Raw genomic sequence first — 13,899 nt, forward strand, 5'->3', positions numbered from 1 at the left:
CAGATGTCACTGACATACCAGGGAAATCTGACTCACAGTAGTGGATGAACCTGCCCTGAGACTGCAGGGAAAGTGCAAACATCCTGTTAGCCGAAGACAGTACCGTGAAAAACATTCACATTTAAGAAGTGATCAGAAGAAGAAGTCCCAAGAAGCCTGGGCAAGAAGGTTCTGACCTTAGGAAGTGGACCCTGGGGAGAGTGAGATCACAAAAGACAAAGAAGGTGGAGAGAATGTAAAGAATGAAGATGTGGTTAACATGTATCGGACAGTGCAGGGAGCTTAAGTGAGCAAAGGACTGAAAAGTGTGCATTAGAGTTAGCAATATGAAAATCCCTGGGATACTAATGGGACAAGGTTTGTGGAGCTTTCAAAAAGAAGCTGATGAAAGATGAGGTGGTGATGAGGAGTAAAGAATTCCTTCAAAAGCTTAACTATGAAGGGTAGGGAGAGGAGGTGGTTGCTGGAGGAGCAGGAAGGATTGTATTCTATGCCAGGAGGAACGTGGGTGTGCTCATATGCCTAGGGGAAGAGACAGGCAGAAGATAAAGCAGCGTGGAAAACTAACAGAATGAAATCATTGAACAAATCTCAATCCAAAGTCTACAGGGTATAGTTTTGAGCCTTGAACTAAAAAGCTTGATCCTGTTCATGCTAAAACAAAAGGGAAGCAGTGGAGAAGGACGGAGAGAGGATGGTGGGATGCAGGAAAGGCGTATGGGAAATTAGGAGTTCTTGCTTGCTGCCCTCTAATGTCTGCATAGGGTATAAGGCATGACCATGCTTGAGGAAAGTGATAAAGATTTCAAGTGGCCCTTAAGGAAATGGGCAAGGGAGTTGACCACAGACATCTGTTAGGATTTGAGGTAGAAACTGTTTCAATGCTTATCAATAGGAGACAGTTGTAGTGATTTTTTTTAAAGAAAGTATGCCAGAGAATAACATATTCCCAAATATACAAATAACCAGTATTTCTAAAAGATCTGAAAGAAAATAGGTTAAATATAGAGTGGTTTCCTAGGAAACTTTAGAAAAAGGACTGGGACTTAGCCATAAAAAGAAAACTTCCATTTTTTCAATTTTGAGCATCTGTACTTCTGTGCTTTTCACCTTTTTTTTCTTGCATAAGGAGTGTATATTTGTGTATTTTATAATTTCTGAAACTTAACACAAGTTAATACTTTAATTATTGAAAATATATACAAATATCTGCTCCTATTAAAAAAAAATAAAAATAAAACATTACAAACACTCCTTGAAGCATCCTTTGGCCACAACGTCCAATCCTACCAACACCCACCGTCATGAGAAGTAACCACAATTTTCAGTTTGGGGAATACCTTTACAGCCCTTAACAGACACTACAAAAATCATGAAGAATACTTGTGTTAAATTTAAAGACAGTAAAACTGAAACGAAATGACTTTTTCGAAAAGGCCACTCAGTGATATGAAGTACATGCACATAGAGGCTTGGTTTCCATTAATGTCTCTGGTTTGAAAATCATCTATTTCTTTGAAAGGTCCTTCAGCACCACCCCTGGGCTCTCACCAGGAGACATTAGCAAAGGTGTAGTTGTGGCAACACCTCTGCAACAGCATTTAAAAGAAGATACTGGGATACCCTGATACCCACACAACTCAGGGCTCACTCCCTCACCCCTGCAAGTCTTTCCTCTACACCGGCCTCCTCAGTGAGGCCTTTCCTGGCCACTCCATCTCAAATGACAACTCCTCCCTGCACATCTACTGCATCTACCACCATCAGACATGCCAGGTATTTTGCTTATTTGTTTCCTGGCTGTTTCCCTCACTGGAATCCAGCTGCATAAGAGCTCCAACTTGTCTATTTTGTTCATTTCTGTGTCCACAGTTTCTAGAATGGTGCCACCATAAATTGAGCAGGCACTCAATAAGGAATGATAAGTGTATGCATTAACCTAAGAGATGATGTGGAGCAGGGACTGACATCTCCTTTTTTGGATATGGATCCTGGGGTATTTTTAAAACTTTGTGTCACATTTTTAGGTAGTTTGTTGTTTCCTGGTGAATCTAGAGGTTTCTTATCATGAGGAGAAAGCCTTGCTAACAGAGGTGGTGAATGAGATTCTACTTCTAGATACTTAACATAAAGTTCTGAAAAAGAATGATTAAGCATAGATTACTGATTAGGCCTCAGAGGTGTGCTGGGGACACTTTTTGATCCTCCTTCAAGCCACCCAGTCATGCACCTGGTGACAGCACCTTGATCTGCCTTCAACAACTGCTGCATTTCCTCCCGTTTGATACCCAGGGTGCTTCCCATTAATCGTACTTCACGTTGTTCCCTTTTTGGTGTTTGAAAATATGCAATGAAGAGGTTTCTCATGAAGACTTTGTCCACTTTTCCTCCCATGCTGTTTAGTAACTCCATCAATTTCTTTTGCACCCCCTCCAGCTCTTCCTGTTGGACCTCAGTTTGTTTTTCCAGTGTTTCCATTTGTTCTTCCTTCAGCTCCAGGATTGCATTTGCTTTATCCAAATGCTTCTGCAATGACTCAAGTTTTCCTCCTAGATGTTCTGCCTTTTCTTTCCATTCAGCCAATGCTAGAGCATACTGGGTTTCCTGTTCCTCTGAGACAGAAAGCTGTACTGCCATTTCCTCTCTCTGTCTGGAGACCATATTCACGTTCTCATGCAATGACTTCACCTGCAAGCTAGCTTCCCGGCTTGCCTTTTCCATTTCCTTTGCAAAGGAAACTAGGTTTTCTTCCAATACTGTGACTTTCTTGGTTAGTTTATCCACTCAATCTTTTGCAGCCAAAACTTCATGATTATAGGAATCTTCTGATTATAATAGTTGGTTGTGCAATCTCTGTAGCTCCTGATTTAAGTGAAGCTCTTTGTCATGAAAATATTGAGCCTCATTCTGTAGGGCCTGGTTTTCATTTGTTTCTTGTTTCTGGCTTGATCTCTGTCCTGCTGAAGCAGAACTGCTTTCTCTTGCACTGACTTAAATGTGTTTAAAAGCTGGTGTAATTCTTCACTTTTGCCCTGTTCTTTTTCTTTCAATAGTTGCTCAAAATCGTGTGCCTCCTCCTTCATTTTGAGACACTCAAACTCTTTTTCTCCTAGTGTCATGGCATACTTCATATTGGTCCTTTGTAATGCTAGATATTCTGTTTCCTTTCCCTGGATGTTTCTGCTATTTTTTCATTTTGATTTTTCAGTTGACACATGTCCATTTGTAAAACTGACGTTCTTTCAGGTTGCTGACTGCCTGCCTCAAAATCTCATTTTCGTTCTCTTTGATAGTGAGATTTTCCCTGAAAGAATGTAACTGACCATTTTTGGCTTTGATGAAAAGGTTCTTCCCCTTGAGTAACATGTAGAATATTTTGTTTCTCCTTCAGCTGAGTGATTTCCAAATGCATTTGTTCACGTGCTTTTCTTTCTCATGCTGAGGTGGCAGCAATTGAATCAGAGAGTCTCTGATCATCTTCCTGGAGGGGTCTAATGTTTGCCTCTTTTTCTAGCACTGATTTTCTCAGTTTGTCAATCTCCTCTAGGAGCAGTTTCGAAGGCTCTCTCAATATAGTAGACCTACTTGCCTTAGGAGATTCGGCTGGCTGTGGCCAGAGTGATGATTCTATGCATGGCTGTCATAGAATACCGAGTTGCCCTAAAAGACTGACCTTCCTATTGCAAAGTGGCCCCCTGCTGTGCTGAAATTGTGCCTCTTGAAGTTGGGCCACCTCAAGCTGCATAGTTTGTACTGTGCTCATTACCTGCTGTTGCCACTCTGCCATGTTCTTAAGTTGGTGTTTCAATTTCTCATGATCCTGTAGAAGTTCCTCAAAACCATTACTATCAGTACCTCTTATGTCATTACCAGTGCTGGATGTTTGCCAAATGTGACCAAAGTCTGACACTTCTGACTTAATGAATCTATTTCAAGGTCTTTTTCTCTAATGAGACGTGATAGGCCAGGCGCGGTGACTCATGCCTGTAATCCTAACACTCTGGGAGGCCGAGGCAGGAGGACTGCTTGAGGTCAGAAGTTCCAGAACCAATGAATGCTGAACGGTGTCTCTAAACATCTCATCATGGCCACAACTTCCAAGGCTAGTCCACAATTTTTTATTTTCATCCTGGAGCTTGCTGTTGGCTGCTTCTTTGGCAACAATGATGTCCATCCTTTGGTGATACTTTTTTTTGAGATAGCTGTTTTTGTTAGCCTTCGCATTCCAAACAGCTGACATTCGCTCTTTTGCCAAAGCACGAGCTTGGAGTTGCTGCTGAAGGTAGGCAACATGGTGGGTGTAGGAAGCTGCAGGTGTTCTAGGGTGAGGACACTGTGTCTCCAAACCTTTCTGCTGGAAAATCTCAGCACTGGACAGCTCCTCCATCTTTTTTATTATAAAGACATATTCTTTTTGTCCAGAACTTTCATGTCCAGTCCTTGTTCTTTTATCCCTTTCACTGATCTTTGTTCTGTTGTTTTCCAAATTCTTCATTTCTTCAGGATTGGCTGAAAAGAGCTGGGGGTGTATCTGTCTTCCATCTTCACAAGCTAAATTTTCATTGAGCTGTTTCATTTCTGAAAGACTTTGCTTTAAGTTTCTCACTTCAGCTTCTCTTTCTTTAAGTAACTAATTCATCCTTAAAATTACTGTTAGAGTCTTGATTAAGAGGCGATGTTGAGTCATTTCTGACTCTAGAAAGTGCCGCCTCCTCATTTTGTCCAGTAGGTTCCTTAAATTCAACGTCCATGAAGGTAGCCACACGGCTGCCCACTTACCCCAGGAAGTGGCCTAAGCCAAAGCCAGGGCCACCCAACCAGGACAATATCGCTTTCGGTCATAGAACTGACCTGGTCCGCTCCAAGAAAAAGCGTCTAGCCCAGTCGGATCCGAGTCCAGTCTGAGGACCTAGGGAGACTCGGTTGCTACAACAAAGGACAGCCAGGCTCACAATGGGGCGTTTCTAGGCAACAGGGCTCAGAGCCCCCCAAGGGCAGGCGCTGCTTGGAAACACTGAGGCCCGGCCTGGGCCTGGCTAGGGCGGCGTCCAGCGACCGCGGCCCTGCCCACCCCACGACTGCCCGCGCTCTGCCCACCCTGGAGGTGGCCCTTCTCCCTCTGCGTCAGTGAGTCTCCCCAGCGCCACGCGCCCCTCCTGCCACGGGGACTCTAGACCACCTAACCCCGCTCCCCCAACCCCGCTCCCAGAGGGCGGCCCCCCAAGAGCCTTTCCCCGAGTGTGTGAGCGCGTGTTAAGCAAAACACACATTCATTTCATGTTTTTACAGCGGTACCATGGAGCACACGCATGTTTGCAGCTGGTGATGTTCACGCCACAGTTACTTTTTAATGGAGGCAAAACTTCCATAGTGAAACGCATCCATTTCTGCTTCTGAAGAGCACAAATCAGGGCGTTATGACGACTGTCTGTCTACACCTGCGCATAAGCTCTACCCTTGGGGAGATACCGAGTATTTCCATTACCTGGAAAAGGTCCTCCTGCCCTTTGCCATTCCACCTCCGCCCTCCCGCCCCAGCTAGGCGGGTTCTGGTATCTGTCACCACGAGTGAGTTTTGTCTGGTCCCGTAGGTTGCACACAGGGGACCACACGTTTACACCCTTGGTGTCTGGCTTCTTCCCACCTGTGTCTGGGATCTCGTCAGGGGAGGGAGTTGTAACTTCCAATGGATCACTCTGTTGATGGATAGATCTGCCGCAGGTATCGAGTGAACGTCCTAGTAGCTTGCAAGCCACAGAGCTGGTGCCCAGCAAGAGGCATATTTTCATGCATTGAAATGCACTAGGGGGTGATCAGGTGGCGCTGGGCCCGGACTCGCCTGGGCTCAGTAGGCAGGCGGTGTCACTGGAAGTGACACGAGACATTTCTACACAGATGTGGCACTTACATATTTTCTCAGCCAGCTATTCCCATGTGAGGATCTTTGTGCCTCTGAAAAGGAAATGGAGATAGGGCTTATGCCAAAACAGATGGTTTTAGTCAAAATAAGCAGTTACACCTGGAAAATTCCCACAGCCACCTTGGCAGTGCCAATTTTGCATAATCTCTGGTTTGTAGAGGAAGAAAAATGATGTAGTTCAAGGACACATAAGGGAAGAAAAATATGCTGACAGATTTGTAAATGGACTTTTCCTCTCATTATAAAAGAAATTTTTCTCCATGATGTGCATATATTTCAACAGAAACTTTTTTAAAAAGCTATTTCCATATGTTTATATGTATTTCTCTGTGTATATACAAGTTTACATTTAAAATATTTTTTTGAAAAGTCATACATATATAAATTTTTTTAAAAACCAGAAGAAAGTAGTATATAGGGGGCCAGGCGCAGTGGCTCACGCCTGTAATCCTAGCACTCTGGGAGGCCGAGGCGGGAGGATCGCTCGAGGTCAGGAGTTCGAGACCAGCCTGAGCAAGAGCGAGACCCCCGTCTCTACTAAAAATAGAAAGAAATTATCTGGCCAACTAAAATATATATAGAAAAAAAAATTAGCCGGGCATGGTGGCGCATGCCTGTAGTCCCAGTGACTCAGGAGGCTGAGGCAGGAGGATTGCTTAAGCCCAGGAGTTTGAGGTTGCTGTGAGCTAGGCTGATGCCACGGCACTCACTCTAGCCTGGGCAACAAAGCAAGACTCTGTCTCAAAAAAAAAAAAAAAAAGAAAGTAGTATATAGGGATAAAACAAAAACAACCCCCCCCCCACTACCCTTACTACCAGTCTACCACCTTCTTTTTCAAGAGACATCACCATTTCTATTATAGTTTCTTGGTATTTTCCAAAAGTAGTCTGTGTCTCTCCCTTTTTCTTACATAGATAGTGGTATATTATGCACATTACTTATTAAACAAGGTGATTTTAAAATCCCATGATAGGTCTTGGAGGTTGTTCCATGTTAATACATTTTTTAAATGGCTGCATAATGTCCTGTTCTATCCCTGTGCTTGAGTGTACTCAACCATCTCTTCCAGTTTACAGTTCTTTGCTTCTTACAACATTGGAGCTATGATGCTGCAGTGAATGCTCTTAAACGTACATCTTTGTACACATAGATGATAAATTCTTAAAGGTAGAATCGCAGAGTCCAAGAATGTACATTTTAAACATTGATAGAGATTATGAAGATGCCGTCCAGAGAGGTTGTACTATTTTGTAATCCTACTAGTAATTCAGGGAGCACATTTATTTTCATGTCTTTGCTAAAATGTGTATCAGCCTTTTTGATCTTTGTCAATCTGATAGTTGTGTAGGTATGTTGTATGTTAATTTGCATTTATTTTCTCATTTGTACTCAAAAGCATCTTGTTTTTATTTTCTGGTGAACTAGTCATTTTCCCATCTTTTAAATGAATTTTAAAAGTTTTCTTATTGATGTTTAACAGCTCTTTAGATACCAGGGAAATCAACACTTTGCCATTTTTATTGCAAATACATTTTTCTAGTTTGTCATTTATCTTTTCACTTTGCTTATGGTATTTTTTTTAATTCAATGAAAATAAACTAAAATGGAACCTCACCATATGTACTATTTTGTATCTTGCTTTTTTTCACTTAAATTATCACCATTAACTTTTTTCCCACATCCATAACTATGGGTCAGAATCTTTATTTAAAACATATATATCTATACTGCTCTATTGTCATTCTCTGCCCAGAATAGAATCGCTTGAATTCCTGGCGCTTGGAGCTTCTTAAGCCGCTCTTGCAGCATTACTGCCTCTGTCGGGCAACCAAAGGAGGAAGGAGGAAATGAACTACGAATGTGATTTTGCTTTTGTTGTTTTGACGTAGAAATGGGGAACTTTTCTTCTTCAAAGAATGAAAGACATGCTTGGAACTTTGGGCCCAGAAAGAACTAGAAGATCGTATACATGAATCCATCAATTCATGAGCATACGCAGAGTATTTGCTGTTACTTCTGTGTTTTTATAGCACAGAAACCAGGGAACTGTTCGAGTAAGCCATAAGTCCCAAAACAAACAACCCTGGAGAGATCTACTGTGGAATTTTTGCAGTTGGAAGGTAAAAGACCTTGAGGGTTTAAAGTAATACGCTTCATAAAAGTGACCAGTGTTTGTCTTTTTCATCAACTTATAACCAGGTTACTAGATGTTAAACACACAGATCATTACATCTGTCTAATGAACCCATGCAGCTGGGGTTGAGTTTCTCCCGGTTTTGTTTTGTGATGAAGGTGCACTTCCCAGGCCATGGCCCAGTAGGGCCGTGGAGGGAGAGCATGGATCTTGTCTGGGTTCCCAGTTAGCTTGGTCTTGGGTGGCCACCTCCTTCACAACTGCCCTGTGCTGGGCTGGCTTCCCAGTGGTTAATCCTGGGTGTCTCTCCAGCCCAGTGGCCACCACTGTAGATCCCAGTTCTGGCCTTTACTGTAAAAGCTGCCCTTCAAGCTTCCTACAGATGTGAACCAAAGACACAAGAGCTCTGGAAGGCAGCTGATACAAAACAAAGAACTTGACAGAGGCAAAAACTATCTCCTATGTGAAAATTCCAGGTTGACGGGAGACTGATAATCTGGCACCTTGGGCCTATTGTTCTACTTTCCAGATTTCCCCAGCTGTGCAGTTCAGCCCACAAAGTCCTTTCAATTTTTTTTTTCTTTTGAGACAGAATCTTGCTCTGTCACCCCAGCTAGAGTGCAGTGGCATCATCATAGCTCACTGCAACTTCAAACTTGTGGGCTCAAGTGATCCTTCTGCTTCAGCCTCCTAAGTAGCTGGGACTACAAGGGCACACCACCATGCCCAGCTAATTTTTCTATTTTTCATAGAGACGGGGTCTCACTCTTGCTGAGGCTGGTCTCGAACTCCTGCTGACCTCAAGCGATCCTCCCACCTTGGCCTCCCACAGTGCTAGGATTACAGATTGTTTTTGATTTTTAGTCATTTATTGGTGTTTTTTAATATTAGCCTCCTCCTAATGATAAAAACAATATAATTTTGAGTAAAGAATTTAGACACTTCTAAAAATGTATAGCAAAGCAAAGAAAATTCATCTGTAAGACAATCACTCAGAGACAACCTCTAGCAACTTCTTCCTTCCCCTCTTTTTCTACATATTGTTTAGTTTTCAACAGAAGTGGCTTTATAGATTTATGTGACTTTGATTTCTGACATTTTCAACTTAATATTATAACATGAGCACTTCTCTCTTGCTATCAAAAACTCTGAACGTGGCCGGGCGCGGTGGCTCACGCCTGTAATCCTAGCACTCTGGGAGGCCGAGGCGGGTGGATCGCTCGAGGTCAGGAGTTCGAGACCAGCCTGAGCAAGAGTGAGACCCCGTCTCTACTAAAAATAGAAAGAAATTATATGGACAACTAAAATATATATATACAAAAAAATTAGCCGGGCATGGTGGCGCATGCCTGTAGTCCCAGCTACTCGGGAGGCTGAGGCAGTAGGATCGCTTAAGCCCAGGAGTTTGAGGTTGCTGTGAGCTAGGCTGACACCACGGCACTCACTCTAGCCCGGGCAACAGAGTGAGACTCTGTCTCAAAAAAAAAAAAAAAAAAAAAAAAAAAAAAAAAAAACTCTGAACGAGCAGAATTGTAATGGCTTTATAAAACTGTATCATGATGCTGTATGTGAATTTACTTGACATTCCCATGCTTTCGGAATGTAGGTTATTTCTAATACTTTCAAGTTAACTCTAGTTCTTACAAAGGAACAATTATTGCATATTTTAACATAAGAGGCTTCTTTTGTCCCCCTATCCACCCAGCTGCACTGGGACATCAGTGGTTGCGTGTATATGTGTTGTAGAACCCTCTCCGCATTTGCTCAAAGTTCAGCATGTAAAGGGTGGGTTTTTGGCGTTTACTGTGGAGAGCCCATAAACTGTTATAATGGTTTCTTAATCCCTTTAAAACCACCCATAAACACAGTCTTGCCCAACCTCTTGTTTCCTTGTGAAATCTCATTCTCCATAACAGGACAGCAGGGCTGCAGTGGTCAGATGTGTGGCTGGTGCCCCACAGCCAGTCCCTGGGGGTCCACAGCAGGGTCGCATTCTCCCAGCTCTGTCTGTTTTCTGTGCTTCACACGGCCAGAGCCTCTGTGAGCATCTGTGTGTCTCCTCCCCTCAGGTTTGCAGGAGATGACTTATTAGTCTGTTGGAGGCACATGCCGAGCCAGAAGCTGAAGCCATCAGCCTTTCCAGGGGAGCTACGCTGAGCTCCCCGAGTGATGGGCAGGCCTCAGGTACCGATCTTATCCCATGCTCTGAGAAACCTCGGTTACAAACGTTGTCGTACCAGCTCTTGTTTCCGTTGAGTTGTTTAAATAAATCACAGTTGCCATTGCCTGCGTGGTGGGCCTCTGCTGCTGTCTGCTGCTCATTCTGCACTCCACGGGGTGGGCTGCGGTTCGTCTCTGTGTCAGCCCCTTCCCCTTCTCCTTCCCCTTCCAAGTCCCACTTTGACCTTGGCTTACTCCCTGTGACTCAGACTCAGTTCGTGACCTTGTACACGTTATGGGATTTATTCCCTCACATGTTCTTTTGGCATGCACCTAACCTTGTATTTTGCCTCCTGACCCTTGGCCTCCACCAGAGGCTCTTCTCTGGCGCCTGTCTCTGCCCTGGCCAGACTAGCCTGCTTAACTGCCTCCTTCAATCCCGTCACTGTGGGAGGCTGAGGGAGGGCCCCGAAAATGTCCACGTCCTGATCCTCAGATCCTGTGCAATTTTTGGAGCAAAGAGAGTTTTGCAGATGATTAAGTTAAGGAATGGTTCTTAACCATCTGGATGGTCCTGATGTCTTCCCAGGGGTCCTTCTGAGCAGGACAGAAGAGGGGTCAGAGTCAGAGGAGAGGGTGGTATGATGAGGGAGGCGGAGACTGTGGAGTGATGTGCTCTGAGGATGGAGGAAGGGCCATGAGACTAGGAATACAGGCAGCCACTAGACGCTGAGAAGGGTAGGCAAACATTCTCTCCTGTGAGCCCTCCAGACACTCTAGAAGGAACCTGCCCTGTTGACACCTTGATTTTGGCCTAGTGAAATTGGTTTCAGATTTCTCACCTGCAGAACTGCAAGAGAATATACTTATGGTGTTTTAAGCCACTAGGTTTACGGTACTTTGTTACGGCAGCAATTAGACCTGTCCAGTCCTGTTGGGCTTTTGGTCACATGACTAGGGTTGTGAACCTGAACCTGCATGTGCAGGATGGCCATGAGGAAGCCCCCTGGAGCTCTCCTGCTGGAGAGATAACAGCCCCTTCTTCCACCATTGGGCATCCTTACATTGGTGTCCACTGAGCGTGGCTGTTCACTAGTGGCCTGCCTGTGGGTGGGAGGTGGTGCCTTGATGACAGCATGTCATCAACTTAAATCACCAAGTGAGAAAGTTCTTTCCTTTTTAATTTCTTTTCAAGTCTTCTCAGTTCAATGAGAAGACCTTAGGCTGGTAATTGTTTGTCTTTATGCTTCTGTAATATTCACTAATGCATGTTTTTGACACCAAGGCCTTGGGACCAAGCCTTTGTGGATGGTGGTGAATCAGTTTAGTGGATTAAGTCCACTATTTTAAAAAGATATAAAATAGAATAGAATGAAAAAATATCATTGTGCATTACCAGTAGTAAGGTTGAAGAGTATTTTTTGAAATCTGTTTCATTTTTGTGTATAGAGTAGTCCCTCTCCCCTTATCCTCAGAGGATATAGTCTAAGACCCCCAGTGGATGCCTAAAAACACAGATAATACTGAATCCTATATATACCATGTTTGTTCCTATACATACACACCTATGATAAAATTGAATTTACAAATTAGGCACAGTAGGAGAATAACAACAACGGTACACTGTATACACGTATACTGTAATAAAAGTTATGTGAATGTGGTCTCTCTCTCAAAGTATATTACTGTAGTGTACTCACCTATTTTCAGACCTCAGTTGACCACAGGTAACTGAGATCTTGGAAAGCAAAACCAAGGAAACAGGGAGAATACTGCATAGGTACAGTGTTAGCAGGAACAATGTTTTGTTTTGTGTTTGTTTTTTCACCATAGGTTAAAGTCAGAGTCTATTACAGAATGTCATTAACTGAAGCAGTAACAATATGTTGCTAAAATTTTTTTTTAAACTGCTTTAATTTCTTTTTTTCCCCTTATATCTATTTTCATGCATTACCCCCTGTTCTAGGCAAATGATACTCCCTTACCATTGAGGGCTGTGTTATAAAATATCCATCAAAATATCATCAATTTCTTTTTCTTTTTTTTTTTTTTTGAGACATAATCTTGATTTGTTGCCTTAGCCAGAGTGCAGTGGCATCATCAGAGTTCACTGCAACCTCAAACTCCTGGCCTGAAGCCATCTTCCTGCCTCAGCCTCCTAAGTAGCTGGGACTACAGGTGTGTGCCACCATGACTGGCTAAATTTTTTTTTTTTTTTTTCGTAGAGACAGGGTCTCACTATGTTGCTCATGCTGGTCTTGAACTCCTGACCTCAAGCATTGCCCCTTTCTTAGCCTCCCAAAGTGCTGAGATTACAGGTGTGAGCCATCACGCTCAACAGGTCAGTGATTTTTCATGATACCATTGTAATTGTTTTGGGGTGCCACAAACAGTGCCCATATAAGACAGCAAACTTAATCAATAAATGTTGTATGTTCTAACTGATTGGCTGTTCCCTGTCCCTGTCCCTCTCCTTGTCCTTCTTATTTCCTGAGACAACAATATTGAAATTAGGCCTGTTAACAACCTTACAATGGCCTCCAAGTATTCAAGTGAAAGGAAGAGTCTAGCATCTCTCACTATAAATAAAAAACTAGAAATTTTTTTTTGAGACAGAGTCTCGCTCTGTTACCCCCAGTAGCTCACTGCAACCTCAAATTCCTGGGCTCAAGCGATCCTCCTGCCTCAGCCTCCCAAGTAGCTGGGACTACAGGCACAGCCACTACACACAGATAATTCTTCTATTTTTTGTAGAGATGGGGTCTCGCTCTTGCTCAGGCTGGTCTCGAACTCCTGACCTCAAGCGATCCTCCCACCTCGGCCTCACAGAGTGCTAGGATTACAGGCATGAACCACCGCACCCGGCCAAAAGCTAGAAATACTTCAGCTTAGTGAGAAAGGCATGTCAAAAGCCAAGATAGGCTGAAAGCTGGGCCTCTTGCAACCAAACAGCCAACTTGTGAATGCAAAGGAAAAGTTCTTGAAGGAAATTAAAAGTGCTACTCCAGTGAACACGAATGATATGAAAGCAAAACAGTCTTATTGCTGATATAGAGAAAGTTTAATGATCTTGATAGAAAATCAGACCAGCCACAATGCTTTCTTAAGCCAAACCCTAATCCAGAGCAAGGCCCTAATGCTCTTCAATTTTCTGAAGGCTTGAGAGAGATGAGGAAGCTGCAGAAGAAAAGTTGGAAGCTATCAGAGGTTGGTTCATGGAATTTAAGGAAAAAAGTCTCCAGAATACTAAAAATGCAAAGTGAAACAGCAACTGTGATGGAGAAGCTGCAGCAAGTTATCCAGAAGACCTAGCGGAGATCACTGATGAAGGTGGCTACAGTAAACAACAGATTTTCACTGTAGACAAAACAGCCTTGTGTTGGAAGAAGATGCCATCTAGGACTTTCATAGCTAAAGAGAAGTCAATACCTGGCTTCAAACTTCATTGGAGAGTCTGACTCTCTTGTTAGGGTCTAATGGAATTGGTGACTTTAAGTTGAAGCCAATGCTCATTTACCATTCTGAAAATCCTAGGGCCCTTAAGAATATTAAATCTACTCTGCCTGTGCTCCAGAAATGGAACAACAAAGCCTGGGTGACCGCACATCTGGTTTAATGAATATTTTAAGCCCACTGTTGAGACCTACTGCTCAGAAAAAAACATTCCTTTCAAAATATTACTGC

This window comes from Eulemur rufifrons, chromosome 14, assembly GCF_041146395.1.
Source record: "Eulemur rufifrons isolate Redbay chromosome 14, OSU_ERuf_1, whole genome shotgun sequence".
NCBI lineage: Eukaryota > Metazoa > Chordata > Mammalia > Primates > Lemuridae > Eulemur > Eulemur rufifrons.